The following is a 15801-nucleotide window of genomic DNA, read 5'->3' as shown; positions in this document are numbered from 1 at the left end:
CCTGTTTGTTTCCACTCTGTTCCCTGGCCATCCCTAGGGGTCTGGTTTTGGCAGAGGGCTGGAGGGTGATGTGATGAGGAGTGCTGGGCTGCTTTGATCCATGCATAGCCATGACTGGGATATGGGCAGGACACCCAGGAGGGGTTTGAGAGAGGCCTGTGGCCATCCTGACTGGAGGGAGAGTAAACCATGCTCAGTGTGAAAAATGCCAATCACTTGTTTTGAAAATTTTAAAAGTTTCATAGTAATAAAATGGTTATAAAAATAGGAATACAATTAGAGTAATAATAATTTGGACAATTTGAATTAGGACAACATGAGACAACAGAGACAAAGAATTACAGATATCCAGGTAGCTTTTTCTGGGCAACATGAGCCCAAACAAGGACACACATTAACAAAGGATTAACCCTTAAAAACAACAGCCTGTTGCATATTCATACACCTCATCCATGATGCATCAATTCCATTCAAACACAGGATTCTGTCTGCTCATCCTCAGCTTCTTCCTCTGAATCCTGACAGCGCCTTCGAGGTGGGAAGAAGTTCATTTCTTCTGATAAGAGAGCAATAAATTCTTTATCTCTGAAAGATTCAGGTGTCCTGTGGATGCTATCTGCTGTGAGTCCTTTCTCTAAAAAAATATCCTACACAGGATAGTTTCTATTTTAACATTTTTTATAACCTAAAACTATATTTACCACACTACTTAAGAGAATGAATCCAGCATTACTTTCTAACACAACACAGATAATATTCATTTGAATATTTGTGAAAAGCCAATCATAAAATACATGCATTTTTCACACTCAGCATGTAGGGCACAGGAGTTATTCCTTCTGCATTGTGGAAAAGCAAATGTTTGTAATGATTCCCTTCCTGTCCTGTAGCAGCCAGGCTGGAAGTTGCCAAGGGAGTTGATTTTTCCATTCCTGGGGTCCTGTAATCAAACCCCAACTACATTTCTCCAGACCAAATCCCAAATACTTGAGGGTATTTGTATTATAATACCTGTAAATCCAGGTGCTGATTGCACTTTTATCCCCATCTACAGCTCCAAGCATCCTGGTTTGTTCTCCTGCTCTCTGCTTTTCCAAGCATTAGTTTACTTGGCAAAACCAGATCTGCATCACCTCTCCAGCTCTGGAATCACTGCTGGTGCTCATTAAAAGCTGAGTTCCAGTTTTGGAGGTGCTGTGAGTTGGGAAGAGTGTTAGAGCCACGTTACAGCTGTATGGGATACTTAAAATGAATGGAAAATACTGATTTGCACAAGGAAAGCTGCTTGGAGGGAGTGGATGAGAACATGGTGGGCAAGGGAATCCCTTTTTTCTCTCCAGCTGCCTCGTGGATGCCTGGAGCTTTGTAAAGAAATTTGCCACAGTCTGATGCACTCATTGTGGAATTAAGGACAAATTTTGATGCTACTGTTTTAGGACTGTTTCCTTATTATTTGAATCTTTGCTCAGAAAAAAGTCTCAAGGTTTTTTTTTCACTGTGTCTCTGGGTCCTCTCTGAGCAGCACAAGACACTGCTGACTTTTCAGTGGACTCAGATTTTCTGAAGTTTCACCTCTTTTTATTTAATTTCTAATTTTTTGAAATAAAATATTCCTCAGATTGAAGCCGGAATGATACAACTTCCATCTGGGAACTATTTTAGATGTAATTAGAAAAAACAGACTGTAAAACACACACTCATAAAAACAGTTTGTCCTTTCCAATGTACTAGAAAATGATTCTCAGCAGCCTCTTAATGCCCTCTGCTCACCTGTATTTAAGCTCCATGACATGCTCAGAGACACAGTTACACTGGATTTTAATACTGACTCATACATAAATTCCCAGTATGGATCATTTGGGGGAGATTAATATGGAGAATGTGTTAATAGTGAGGAATTTGAAGTCATTGCAGATTTTGCAGCACTGAGTGTGCCCGAGGAGCTCGGTGACTGTGAAGCCGCTGTCCGGTTTGGCTTGAAAATGAGATCACTCAAAAAATGTGCCTTGAACTTTGGAAATTCTGTGGATGTGCACAAATCCTCCTGCCTTAGAAACATGGAATCCCAGAATGGTTTGGGTTGGAAGGGACTTCAGAGGTCATCTCATCCCATCCCTTGGGCAGGGACGCATCCCACTGTCCCAGGCTGCTCCACGCCCTGTCCAGCCTGGCCTTGGACACTGCCAGGGATCCAGGGGCAGCCACAGCTTCTCTGGGAATTCTATTCCAGGGCCTCCCCACCCTCACAGCCAAAAATTCCTTCCCAATATCCCATCTAACCCTGCCTTGTGTCCTGCCCTTGTCCCATTCCCTGTGTCAGGGCCTCCTCACCCTCACAGCCAAGAATTCCTGCCCAGTATCCCACCCTAACCCTGCCTTGTGTCCTGCCCTTGTCCCATTCCCTGTGTCAGGGGCCTCACCACTCTCCAAGGCAAGAATTTCTTCCCAATATCCCACCCTAACCCTGCCTTGTGTCCTGTCCTTGTCCCATTCCCTGTTCCAGGGGCCTCCTCACCCTCACAGCCAAGAATTCCTGCCCAGTATCCCACCCTAACCCTGCCCTGTGTCCTGCCCTTGTCCCATTCCCTGTGTCCTGTCCCTCATGGCACTATCCAAAGGTGTGAATCATTTTTTGCAGGTTTCTGGACCCCATCTCCCCCCTTTTTTGGCTTTTTAACATTCTTTGTGCCTCCACCTCTAGTCGGGGCAATTTTTTGGTACGAGGCAGGAGCGAGGCACCACTTACCAGCTTCAGGATTTACCAGCTGATCCCATCAGCTTTCCATAGGGTGCCACTGATTTCCCAGGCTTTGATTTGCTGCTGTTTTTCATGAGCATCTCCCTGAGCCCCAGGGAGGTCCCTTGATTAAGTCATTAGTGCTCTGTGGGACCTCATGGGGAGCCCAGGCTGCCTCAAATAATGAGCTGACACAAGAGTGGCGGCATCAGATGGATCCTGCCCCATCCCTTCTCCTTCTGATTCTTTATTTTTCATGGTGGGCTTGGTTACGGTGCCATCTGATTTTTGTGAGAGGGATTTTTTTGTGGAGAAATAAAATTTGGGCAAGGATCATGTAAAAATAATGTCTGGGTCCTGTAAAAATAATGTTTGACCTGCCCTTCCTCTTCTTCATCCCCAGCTTCAGGGTTTGCTGGAGACTTAAAAAAAAACCCAAACAAAACAAACCAAACACCAAATTGCTTTTGAGTAACGTGAAATCCTGATTATGGAAATGTGAATAATGGATCACAACACACATTCATGTTCTGCCTGCTCAGAAATCCTGCTGGTGGCCTGTGCTTGGGCATCTAAAGGGAATTTTAAAAAAGCTTTTTGGGGTGGCTGTGTGAAACCAAAACCTTCATGATGGTTTTGGGTGCAAAGCAGCACTGATGTGTATGTTACAGATAAATAAACTATTGAGGTCTTTTCCAAAGGAGCAGGCAGCCTAAATTGGGTGTTACAGCAAAGCAAAGCAGCAGAGAAGGGTGGGTGAGGAGCCCTGAGAGGGGATTGATGGATGTTCTTAGTTTGGGAGAGGGGATTGGTGCCATTCCTAAGCTTTTTCTGTGTTTGAAAATCCTGTTTTCAATTGTTCTTATCATGCCAAACTTCAGGTAGAACAGAACATTCCAGCTAATTGCTTGCTGGTGCTTTTTGGGAAGTGTAATTCAAACTGTTCAGCTGTTTTGGAGGATGAGACTGAGCAAATACATTTCCTCACAATTAAAAATAAATACAAATAAAGGCAGGGTGACCAATTCAAGTCACGGTGCCTCTGCACTTGGGAGCAATGATTGGATATTTGGCAAATACCTCATTTGCAGTTCCCATAAAAATCCACCAAAGCTGGGCCAGTTTGAAAACATGAGGGAATAAGGGCAGGGAATGAAGAGGGAGAGGAGGGAGACAAATTTTATTTCTTAATCATCACTGAATACCACCCTCGGGTTGGATCCTGTCCTCGCTGTTCCCATGGGCTGTGTCATTTTGGGGAAGCTGCTGGAAACAATCTCTGCAGAAATATTCTTCCCAGAGCACTGGTTTTGAACAGCCTGGATTCAGTTTTTGCAGGGATAATGGAATTCAGTGGGACTGCCCTCTCTGTATGTGAAAATATGTATTTATATAGAGGTGTATGGTGGTGAGAATGATAAAATATCCCTGTATATAAATGTGAAAGTGTTTAAGGATGGGGTTTGGAGCAACCTGGGGTAGTGGAAAGTGTCTCTGCTCGTGCTTGGGGGTGGAACTGGATGAGCTTTTGGCTCCCTTTCAACCCAAACCATTCTGTGAGATATTAAAATCTGAGGCATCCCCTCATGAGCAGAAGCTGCTGATCCCTGCCCATCCTCTGAGGCTCCTGTCCTTGTGGAATGTTGGTGACAATTTAAGAGCCAAATTTGGGTTGAAACAGCTTCAGAAGATTCTAGAAAGCACAGTTGTACACATTGTACTTCTGTAGGAATCCAGCTGGAGGTGGGATGGTGCATTGGGCTCTTGGCTTGGAGCCTCATGGGGGACAATGGGGATAAAAATCTTTATTTTTCTTTTGGTGGAGGTGGCGACCTCTAAGAAAAATAAACATGGCAAAATAAGCATTACAGAGTATTTTGTCTTCCTGATACAGGAAATTTTTGTGGCACAACATCTGAGATGACCACACAGGTCCCCCATGCTGAGTTAACCCAGCAGGAATCAGTGCAGGAGATGCTCCTGTGTAACAAACCAAAACAACAAAAACCTGCATGGCTTTGAGATGGAGCCTGTGGCAAATTGAGCAGAGCTCTGGACTTCACAGCCTCTAATAAAGGCTTTGCAGGTGTTGAAGTTACAGAATTGAACATCACTGCTGGTGGCACCACCCATCGCTCCTGTGGTGACAAAAGCCTGCAGGAATTCCAGGGAACAGGAGGGAAATGTGAGAGTCACTGAAGGATGATTTGTCTTATCTGCTGGGCAAACACTCAGATTTGCCAGTTTTTCATGTTATTTTTGTTTGATAGAGGGCAGATAAGCAGATTCATTTTTTAAGGACCTCTTCTTGTGCTTAATCAATTTTCTCTTGTGTGTAGTGAAAAGAAATTGAGTGTCAAATTTGTGCTTGTAGGGAGGAGTGGGTTCTCTGTGAGCTGCTCTGAACAAATCCATCTTTTTGTGACCAGGCAGCATCAGAGCTGTCAGGAAGGTCCTGTGAGCCCCTGTCTCTGCTCTTTTTTTATCAGGATAGGAAATAAAAGTCATGGAAAGGCTTTGATAAAGCTGTAAATGTGATCATGGGAGCTCTTAGGAGTAGCTGCATCCTGGCCCTTGTGATTTTCATCAAGTGCAGAGAACAAGAAAATCTGTGGAGCTCACAACACCAGTGGAGTAATAAATTGTTCCAAGAACATGAAAAGTGACTTGGAGCAATCCAGATTATTTTTAAACTGGAGTGAGCAGGGTGGGCTGTGCCTGGGGCAGAGGGCTCAGCCCTCCAGGAACTGTGCAAAGGTTCTTGTGGTTGCACTGAGCAGCCAAATCTGCTTCAGTTCCCCAAAAAACAAGTGTTTAATGCCATCTCTGTGAGCTGGGAAATAGGAACAAAGGATGTTTTTACACCAAAAACTGAATTTCTGACAATACTGTTCAAGTATTAGCTCCGATATCTGTGTGTTAAAATAGTTGTGGGAAAAGCTGGAGATCCTGCAGGAGGAGCAGCAGGGCAGCTTTTGGATCAGGGTAAAAATATCTGGAGCTGAACTTTTAAACTCTCCCACTTTGCTTATGGGTCAGGAGAGAGAGCAGAACTTGAATCCCTTCTCTGGGAAAAGCTGCTTGGAAGGTGACATTGAAAGGTGGACGTGGGCTGGGATGAAATTCCCTGGAAGGGATGGATTTGCTGCCTCTGAATTTATCTTTGGGTGTTGAACTTGCTTCTTCCTTACCTGTGGGAATGCTGAGATATCCAGAGAGGGTGGCACCAGTTTGGTGGCAGTGAGCAAATGAGGTTTCCATTGCCTTTCTTGAAGATAAAAATCTCAAGGTGCATTTTCTGCTGTGAAAGCAAAATGCTGTCATGGAACAGAGGGTGGCTTTGCACCATAAAATCCTGGAAGTTCTTGCTTGGATCAGTTCCTTTCAAATGGATTTTGGCAGTGGGCTGGGAGCTTAGGAGAATTTTCCGGAAGGGGATTGTTGTCACTTCTGTGTGTTCTTCCTGCTGGAGAAGGAAGAGCTGTGCCAAGACAGATTCTGATGTGATTCGAGTTATTCTTTGCAGCAGTTCATTTACCCCTGCTGAGCATCCCTGACTTCATGGTAATTCTCTGTGCCACTCAGCTGCTTTAAGGTGAAAAGGATTTGTAAAATCCTCAGCTGTTGGTCCAGGTGAAAAGGAACACCAAGAACCTTAATTTGAAGGTCCAGTTTTTATCCCTGAAAGTCTTGAGCCTCTGGAGTGTGCAAAGTGATTTTTTAAATAAAGTTTTTCTGAGTTAGATAAGGGGAAAAAAAAAAATCCGTATTTCCTCTCAAAATGAGATCCTAATCATGGAATCATTCAGGTTGGAAAACTTCTCTAAGATTATTGAGTCCAGCTCTGCCAAAGCCACCACTGACCCATGTCCTCAAGTGTCACAGCCACAGAGCATCTAAATCCCTCCAGGGATGGGGAATCCACCACTGCCCTGGGCAGCTGTGCCAGGGCTGGACAACTCTTTTGGGGAAGAAATTATTCCTAATATCCAACTGAAATAATGTCTTAGGTCTTGTTTTTCCTTGTTGATAAATGTTGGGAGTAACATGAATGTCTTGAGCCTCTGGAGTGTGCAAAGTGATTTCTTTAATAAAGTTTTTCTGAGTTAGATAAGAGGGGAAAAATTTCTTCTTTCCTCTCAAAATTAAGTCCTAAAAATGAAATAATTTAGGTTGAAGACTTCTATAAGATTATTGAGTCCAGCTCTGCAAAGCCACCACTGATCCATGTCCCAAAGTGTCACATCCACACAGAATCTAAATTCCTGGGCAGCTGTGCCAGGGCTGGACATCTCTTTTGAGGCAGAAATTATTCCTAATGCCCAGCTGAAATATTGTCTTTTGTCTTGTTGCTCCTTGTTGATAAATGTTAGGAGTAACAGTTCCATGGCAAATGTCCTGTTTTCCTCATCCACCCTTATTTCCACCTTGGAAATCCCTGTGCGTTCCTTTTTTCCTCTCTGTGGTTTTCAGACTTGAGCTTGCTGAGGGAATTTAGGGATTTTAAAAGGGAATATTTGTCCTTTGGGGATTTCAGTGGTCGCTTAACCATCCAGAGGTCAAGGTTGAGAGTTGTGTCTCCTGCAAGAGGGCACGAAAGGAGAATTTTGGCATCTGGGGCGGGAGATTGGGAGCACACAGAGCTCTCAGTGGAGCATTTCCAGCCTGAGTTACGCCCTGCCTTGTGTGCTGGCAGGCTCCTGCTCAGCTGAAGGTGAATTATCACCTTAAATCCCTTTCCCTTCTGGTGGCTCAGCAGCTTTTAGGGCATCTCCAAGCTGCCTAAATTTGGATCTGAGTCTGAACCCAGCCCAGCAAAGTCTGTGAAGTTGCAGGATAAGGACAAGGCAGGAGAAACTTGGCAGGTTTGGACTTGACTCTTGGGGCCAGGGAGGATAATTACCCAATTTGTTTCTGGGAAATCACTTGGTTTTGTTCAGGTTTATGGAAGAAACTAACAGTTCATCCTTCACCAGCCTGTTAAAATTCCTTTCTCACAACAGGATCATAAAACCTTTGACTTTCTCTCTCTGCTTGCAACAACAGGTTTTGATTTCCCTGTTTGTGGGACATTGGGGCTCTCTGGAGTTTTTTATGGGGATTTCTCCCCCCACAGACCCCTCCTGTGTTATCCCACTCATAATATCAGGATTTCCAAGCACTCTTTAATTTCCAGCTCTGCTTTACATGTCCTTTTCTGGAGGATTAATGTGCTGGGTAACCTCTGTGCATAAACAATTCAGGAGCAAATGCAGTTAATGGACCCTGATGGTTTTTTGGCCATTTTTATGGGACACGATGCCTGAATTAGCCTGGGAAATTTTTCTGCTCTTAAATATCAGAGCTCAATTTAATGTTTTGTGTTGTCCAGACATCTGCTGGACTTTGGCATCTCCTTAATGGCACTTGGAGTGGGAGTGCCAGGGCTGTGGATCTGGGTTTGTGTTGCTCTGTCCCCATCAGGTTGGAGAATCCCAGGAATTATCTCCTGGGCATAATTCTGTGTTAGGTTGTAATATTTGTCTGCAGTAATACAGGAGAATGAGCTTAAATAATTGTACTGAAACCAAATTTTAGATTTGCAGCAGCACCTCTGACAGTGGGAGAAATAATGGTGGTGCAGGCAGGTGAGGGAAGGAAAAAACCGGTCTGGATAAGAGCTTTGAAAGAAAAGAAAATAGGGAAGCAAGTGGAGATAATTGTCAGGGAAGAGTGAGATGGAAGCAGATTGGGATGTTTTTGTGACCAGGAGTAAAGGAAAAAGCTTTTTGGTGAACTCTGTGAGGATGAGCAGAGGAAAATGGACAAATTTCCCTGGCTGGTGACAAGATGAGGTGAGAAAATAAAACTGAGAGCATTAAATATCCCAAGATGCCATTTAGTGCTGTGTGTTCCCTCCCCCATGAACAGGGACTGCTCCAGGCCACCTGGGGCTGCAAATTCTCCATCCCTGTGTCCTGTGGGGCAGGAGGAGATCTGTGTGCATGTCTGAGAGGCTGGCTTTAATTTCCAGGAGGATGTAGGTCTTGTTTGTGTTGGAGCAGCAAGCAGGAGAGGCCAGGAAGGGACCATGTGTGTAAGAGCAGGGCTGGATTCCCCGTGGAGCAGAGGAGCCTTCCTGGGCATCTCTGCACAGCTGCTCTCTGCATCAGCCATGAAAAAACAAAGCAAAAAAAAGCAATTAAAATGTTCTTTAGAAAAGATAACAACAGCAAAGTTCTGTTTCAAAGGATGGAAGGCTCCTTACCCACTGAATTCATCCCATCACACAGATTCCTGTGATCTCCAGAGACCTTTAGGAGCTGCAGCTCACCACATCAAAGGAGTGTCCGTGGGGCTTGGAGCACAACCGTGGAATATTCAGGTGCCATGGGGGGTTCACAAGGCTCCAAGTCTGTGCCCAGGGAACAGATATTCCCTTGCTAAGGCACCATCTGACAGCCTCCCCCTTCCAGACAGCTCTGCATCAAAGGTGACCTGGAAAACTTTTTTCAATACATTAAAACATGTCCCAGACTTAAAAATGCCAAAGTCCAGGTTTAAGAACTTTGCCTCTGCTTAAAAGATGTTTCTTTGAAAGGAAGTTTTGCTTGTCCTCACAGATCTTAAGCTCTGTGAACCATGGGCCTCTCTCCTGGCACAATGTCTGCATGTGCTGAAGGGGGACATGGAGGGACACACAGCAGGGGACAGCTGAGAATGATCCATGCTCCAAAACTTGGGTGGCATCATCTGATGTCCTAGAGGGCAGGGCTGGATGGGATTTTGGGAAGGAGTTCCTGGCTGGGAGGGTGGGGAGGCCCTGGCACAGGGTGCCCAGAGAAGCTGTGGCTGCCCCTGGATCCCTGGCAGTGCCCAAGGCCAGGGTAGATGGGGTGAGGATGAGGATTTCTCTCCTCTGCCCATGGCACAGAGTGACCAGGGTCCTGCAGTGCCCCCTCTGTGCTGAGTCAGGATCAATGCAGGTCCCTGTGAGCCCTTCCAGGATTGTCACCCTTGGCTCTCCCTCTCTGCAAGCACCCCAAGAGCCGGTTTGGGGTGACCCACATGTGTTCCATGGCTTGCTGTGTGTGCATAGGAAATGGGGACCTCAGGAAAGCTCAGCACCCTGGGGGACAATGGGGACACCAGGCCCAGTCCCACCATTGGCTGCTGCCCAAAGCCCTGCAGAGCTTTGACCGGGAATGGCCCTGGATTGGCCCATGTTCCTTTGGCCTGGAATGGCCCTGGAATGGCCCTGGAATGGCCCTTGTTCCTTTGGCCTGGAATGGCCCAGGAATGGCCCTTGTTCCTTTGGCCTGGAACGGCCTTGGAATGGCCCTGGAATGGCCCTTGTTCCTGTGACCTGGAATGGCCCTTGTTCCTTTGGCCTGGAATGGCCCTGGAATGGCCCTTGTTCCTTTGGCCTGGAATGGCCCTTGTTCCTTTGGCCTGGAATGGCCCTGGAATGGCCCTGGTTCCTTCCACCCTCCCACAAAGAAACTGTTCCAGATTGCAAGGCAAGATGTATTCCATCACCATCTCTATGGCAGTTGTCTTTTGTCAAGTGGGCAGTTTGCCTTATCTCTCTCTCTGAGTGACCACACCCACTCCTCCCTCGGGAGGGGACATCTGCTGATAACAGCTATTGAATGGCACTGCATGGCTGATAAGAACTACAGCATCCCATTGGGAGATGCTCCACCCAGAGGGAGGAGCCGAGCATTCCTACCTGGATATAATCTGAAGATCCTGGAACACCAACACAGATCCTCCACTGGATTCCCCAGAGGAACAGCAGCTGCCTCTTCTGGATCTTTGTAGGAAGAATACCTGTGACTGTGTTCGCAGGGGTCCCAGGGTGAGGGAAGAGACAAGAATGTTGACTCCATATTGAGAAGGCTGATTTATTATTTTATGATATATGTTATATTAAAATTCTACTAAAAGAATAGAAGAAAGGATTTCATCAGAAGGCTGGCTAAGAATAGGAAAAGAAGGAATGAATAACAAAGGCTGGGCTGTGATTGGCCATTAATTAGAAACAACCACATGAGACCAATCACAGATGCACCTGTTGCATTCCACAGCAGCAGATAATCAATGTTTACATTTTGTTCCTCTCAGCTTCTCAGGAGGAAAAATCCTAAGGAAAGGGTTTTTCGTAAAAGATGTCTGTGACAACTGCCCCCTTTTCTACAGGATCCCTGCTCCAGCAGAACCACACCTGACAATTCCAGGAGGGCTGCAGCCACATTTCCAATTGTGCTACCAACACCCTGACCCACAGAGTGTCAGGTTGTATTTGACTCTGTCAGTGTTTTAATTTACTGCATTGTTTATTTTATCCTTTTATTTTCTTCCCTATTAAAGAAGTGTTATTTCCTGCTCCCATATTTTTGCAGGAGCCCCTAAATATAAAATTTATAGGAATTGGGAGGGGTGGGGAGAGTTTACATTTTCCATTTCAGAGGAGCTCCTGCCTTCCTTAGCAGACTCCTGTCTTTCCAAACAGAGACAGTGACATTTCCCTGTTTTCCTGGGATAGTTTCCCTGATGGGATGTGGGATGGAGTGCCAGGCAAGCAGCCAGCAGACATCTCAGCATCTCTGTGTTCCTCCCCTCCAGCCCTGCAGTGTCCAGGGCAGCTGCCTGAGGCCACCTCTGAACAGTGAGTGAACAGAGCAGCCCCCCACGTCCCAAACCTGAGCTGTGCTCCCATCTGGGAGCAAAACCTGCATTTAAAAATCCCACTTTTACACCACTCCATGGCATTCAGTAACAAATAAATCCCACAGCCTGGGGAGGGTTTTTACTCCAGGAGATGTTGAAGTGACAGGGAACTTCCCTGCCTGCCTTTTGTGGGGACAACACAAACCAGCAGAGCAGAAAGACATCCAAAATATCACTTTTCAAAGCAGCAGCAGATCTTTCTGTCAAAGGAGACATCTCACAAGGATGGGCATGGCTGGATTCATGGCAAAACAATCAATGGGGATGAAAACCAACATTTCCCACCAGCCTGGGGTGGTCAGGCTGGTCCCTGAGTTCAAGGAATAAATTTTATTTTGATCATCCATAGGGAAGAGTCCAGCAGAACCCTGGGGTGCCGCTGGGATGGGAATTTTCAGAACATTTCTCCTCTGGCCAGCACTCCTGGAGGCGTTTCTGGGTTGGGTCTGTGCCAGCCTTGTTGTGCTCCAGTCTGTCACCTGCCTTGCTGTGTCCCAGCAGATGTGACAGAGCACTGCTGGCTCCTGGTGATGGGGAGAGTTTCTGTGTGTTCCTGTGGTTTGGCAGAGCTGCAGAAATCAGCATTTCCCCCTGTTTTATTGTTTTATGGACCCCCCTCCCCTTCTGCCAAGTGGGAATAACATTGCAGAAAGTGCCTGGAGTTGCTGAATCTTCAACAGCTTCTGCTGGTCCAGGCAGTTCTTTGAAAGTTGGAATTTTTGGGGAGTTTTTTTTTTTTTTTTTGCTCAAATAGCAGCTTGAGATGGGCCAGAAAGTGTTGTGGCAGTGCCTCTAAAATCCTTAAGCTGCTTGAATCACTCCAAGGAGCCAGGCAATAAAAGAGCTGGAATAAAATGTATCCCTCAATGTCCTTCACTTCTGCTGACAACTGCAGTTTAAATTACTGGTGCAACCCTTCAGCATAGCTGGCTTGTAAAAACTAATAAAATATAAAATGAAGTTAGAACAGAGACTGGCCGCCTTTTCTGGGGTGGAGAGTAGGGAGAAATCACACTTTTTTTTGGGGGGTGAGCCTCTGCTGGGGTGCTGTTATTGCTTTAATGACAGTGATCAGAGTAAAATATTAATATTTGCTGGAATTTTGACATCATATCAATTATATAGTGTTTATTAGACAAGGGCCTTCACTTTAATCATGAAGTGGCATTTATTCTATGAAGAATAAATGTTTTCCAGAGCTTACATTAAAATTAGGCTTTTTAAAAAACACTCTTAGGCTCTCTTCTAGTGGAAGGTGTCCCTGCCCATGGCAGGGGGTTGAATGAGATGATATTTGAGGTTCCTTCTAACCCAAACAATCCGTGACTCTCAGAACAGTGGTTTGTTTGGGATTTGGGCATCCCATTGCCACATGCTCTGATTCCTTGGCTCCTCTGCCCCAAGTGACCAGAGTTTCAGGGACAATAATTGGTGGCTTTGAAGGAAAAAAAGGCAGATTTTAATTTTTTAAGCTGTCAGCATTCCAAGATTCCATGAATCATCTCCAGGGTTCCTTTTAACCCAGACCGTTCTGTGACTCTCAGGTGTGTGATTTGTTTGCCTGATGGATTTGGCCATCCCATTGCCACGTGCTCTGATTCCTTGGCTCCTCTGCCCAAAGTGACCAGAGTTTCAGGGACAATAATTGATGGCTTTGAGTTAAAAAAAAGACAGATTTTTATTTTGTAAGCTGTCAGCATTCCAAGCCTGCCATGAAACATCTCCAGAGCTGGGAGAGGCAGCGAGGGCCGTGCAGATGCTGCAGCGTGGGTGAGGTTTGGAGTGGGTATTTCACAGGTCATGCTGAGATAAAACCTCAGCTGTGGCTGTTGAGAAACATCTTCACTCTCCTGGAGAACTCTGGGAGGATCTTTGCAATCAGGGGAGGAAGGAGGGTTCTCTAGAAGGGTCCTGGCTGCTCTTGTTTCTGCAAACATTTTGTAGCTGATGGAGCCGTGCCAGGACCTGCAGCCTGCCAGGAGGGACCAGCTCCCATCACCAAGTGTTTCCTTCTTTGTATCCCAAAGATGTGGGCACTCAGCAAGTGTTTTGCCAGCTGAAGTGAAAGGGATGGAAGTGAAAGGGATGGAAGGGGATGGAAGCAGCCTTTATAAAGCAGCAGCAGCATCCAAGGACCAGCCCTGAGTCCCTGCTGGGAGCTGGGGCTGGGGAGAGGCTGCGAGTATGGAACACATTAGTGAGAGTCAGGGTGGGGACAGGCAGGCTGGGATGCTCTGCTGTCCCAGAGGCTGTGTGGGAGGATGAAGGCAGGATGTGGATGATCCTTTTTGTTTTAAAACAAAGGGAAATGCCACTGACTTCGCCCGAGAAGGATAATCCTGGAGCCTTGGGCTTTTCTTAACAAAAGGTACTTTATTTTTCTTTTAATTTTTTTTTTTTTTTGGTCTGTTTGTCTGCTGAGATCAGAGGGGTTGTTTGCAGCAGAGGTGTGGCTGAGAGAGGATTTGAGCTAGGGGAGAAACTGGATGGAGAATTGGTGGGAATTGCTGGGCTTGAGGCTGGACTTGGTGGGTGGAACTCGTGGTTGGAACACAACAGGTTGGGCTGGGTGGTTTGCAATGATCCTCTTGGACCTTGGCACTCATGGAACAAAGGAGATAATGACTTTATTTAATATTTTTGTGGGAAATGATCCCATGGATGTAATGTGAGAGCTGTCAATTATCAGGTGTTGTACAGGAGGATTTTTGGGTGAAGTGAGGGAGTTGAAAATGCCTGGAAGGGGCTCAGAAGTGATGGAGCAGGGAGATGCTGCTGACCCACATCCGATCCCTTTGAGGTTTGCAATTTCCCTTCTCCAGGTGGTCTCATTTGTGCCTGATTCCCCCTTCAGCCTCCCTTACTCCCCAGCAGCTCAAACTGTCAAACTTGTAGGAGCTTCCAGGCTTAGGACCACATCATAAATCACAGGATCCCAGAATGGTTTGGGAGACAAGGGACCTTAAAGCTCCTCTCATTCCACACCCTGCCATGGGCAGGGCCACCTTCCACTCCGCCAGGGTGCTCAATCCCTGTTTGGAGAGGTCCGGAAGGAATGTTTGTGTCAGAGTTCCTCTCCTGCACGATGCCTCAAGGCCATGCAGAACTTATTTCATGACTCCATGTGGTTTTGTCTGTGTTTTTCTGTTCAACAGGAGGGAAAACCTTGATATCAGCACTGGGAGGAAGAAGAGAGGTGGAGAAGGAGTCGATGTGGGATGTGGGACAGGTCTGAGCCAAGGAGCTGAGGGACAGCAGGTAAAGCACAAAGGAGCTCTGCAGTGTCAGGCTGCCCCATGCCTGCGGTTAAGCTGCTTCTTCCCTTGCTGGATTTTAACATAATTCACCAAAACATCTCACACCCTCCTAGCAAAACTCTCCTCCTCCCCATAGTCCAGTTGGAATAATGTTGAGATGAGAAAAGCTTGTAAAAATAGGGCAGGACCAGCACAGTGTCACCCCCAGAGCTTTAATCAAGCTCCTTACATATTTTTTGGCCATCAGCTCTTTCATTTAATCATCCATTAATTGCTGAAAGTTTTAGCCAAATTCATTTGGCAGAAGTTGCAGGCAAAGGAGCAGCATTTCACAATATTCTGGTTTCAGCACTTTTCAATTCTGATTTTAAAAGCAATGTTGAATGTCACTGATGGTCTGAGCTCAGTGTCTGTGTGCCTCAGGATCCAAATCCCTGCACACAGCTCAGGGGGAAGTTGGGCTCTGAACATTTTTCTTCTTTAGCATCATTCTCTGGGCAGATTCTTGTCCCCAAACTCTTTGTAATCAAGGTGTGAGGATGAGTCCTTGGGTGCTGATCACAGCTCTGGGGTGGAGGTGTGTGGTTCTCTGGGAGCTTTCCAATCTCACTGCAGAGGCTGGAATTGCTGCCAGCAGCACATTTCTCCTTCCCCAGTTTCCTTCTCACTCCTGTAAGGCAGCCAGGGGATGAGATGAGATTTTGTGCTCTGTGCTGAGCTCCTTCAGGCAAACTCAGGCTCTGGAGTGTTGTCAGAACTGCTGATGAGTTTGGGCTCCAGCAGAGGTGTCAGGAGTGAACAGAGGAGTCAGGGAGTGGCATTTGCTGGCACAGGGACACGAGGACAGCACGGGGCAGTGGCATCCTGCACAAAGCTGCCCAAGTTCTGGAGTGGAAGCAGCATGTGGATTTTGACTGGGTTACTCCAGTCAGAATCTGGCTGCTAAATCTGATTCCTGCTCTCAGGAAAGGTGTGATGGGCTGTGGTTCAGCACAGAGCACACGAGGTGCTCTCAGGGTCCCTTGTGGCCATGAGCTCTGCTCCTCTGAGAAGAGATCCCAGCTGCAGCTCCAGTGACACATGGCCAGTCCCAGC

The 15801-nt window shown here is 46.4% G+C and overlaps 1 protein-coding gene across 7 annotated transcripts in view; it reads left to right on the top strand.

Moving 5' to 3' along the window:
- Nucleotides 1-15801, top strand: part of EXTL3 (exostosin like glycosyltransferase 3) — a 132754-nt gene that overhangs the window by 64058 nt on the left and 52895 nt on the right. For 4 of the 7 annotated variants that reach the window (XM_059468116.1, XM_059468117.1, XM_059468119.1 and 1 more), the window contains one exon: nt 14605-14707. The exons of 2 other annotated variants lie outside the window; for them this stretch is intronic. The gene's annotated coding sequence lies outside the window, so the exon portion shown is untranslated. Of the gene's footprint in view, nt 1-13707; nt 13818-14604; nt 14708-15801 lie in introns of those variants that run through there. One more of the 7 variants, XM_059468120.1, reaches the window with a different exon arrangement.

Source organism: Ammospiza nelsoni, chromosome 3 (genome assembly GCF_027579445.1).
Source record: "Ammospiza nelsoni isolate bAmmNel1 chromosome 3, bAmmNel1.pri, whole genome shotgun sequence".
Taxonomy (NCBI): Eukaryota; Metazoa; Chordata; class Aves; order Passeriformes; family Passerellidae; genus Ammospiza; species Ammospiza nelsoni.
The sequence above is the reverse complement of the archived record's forward strand: the minus strand, read 5'-3'. Positions and strand labels throughout refer to the sequence as shown.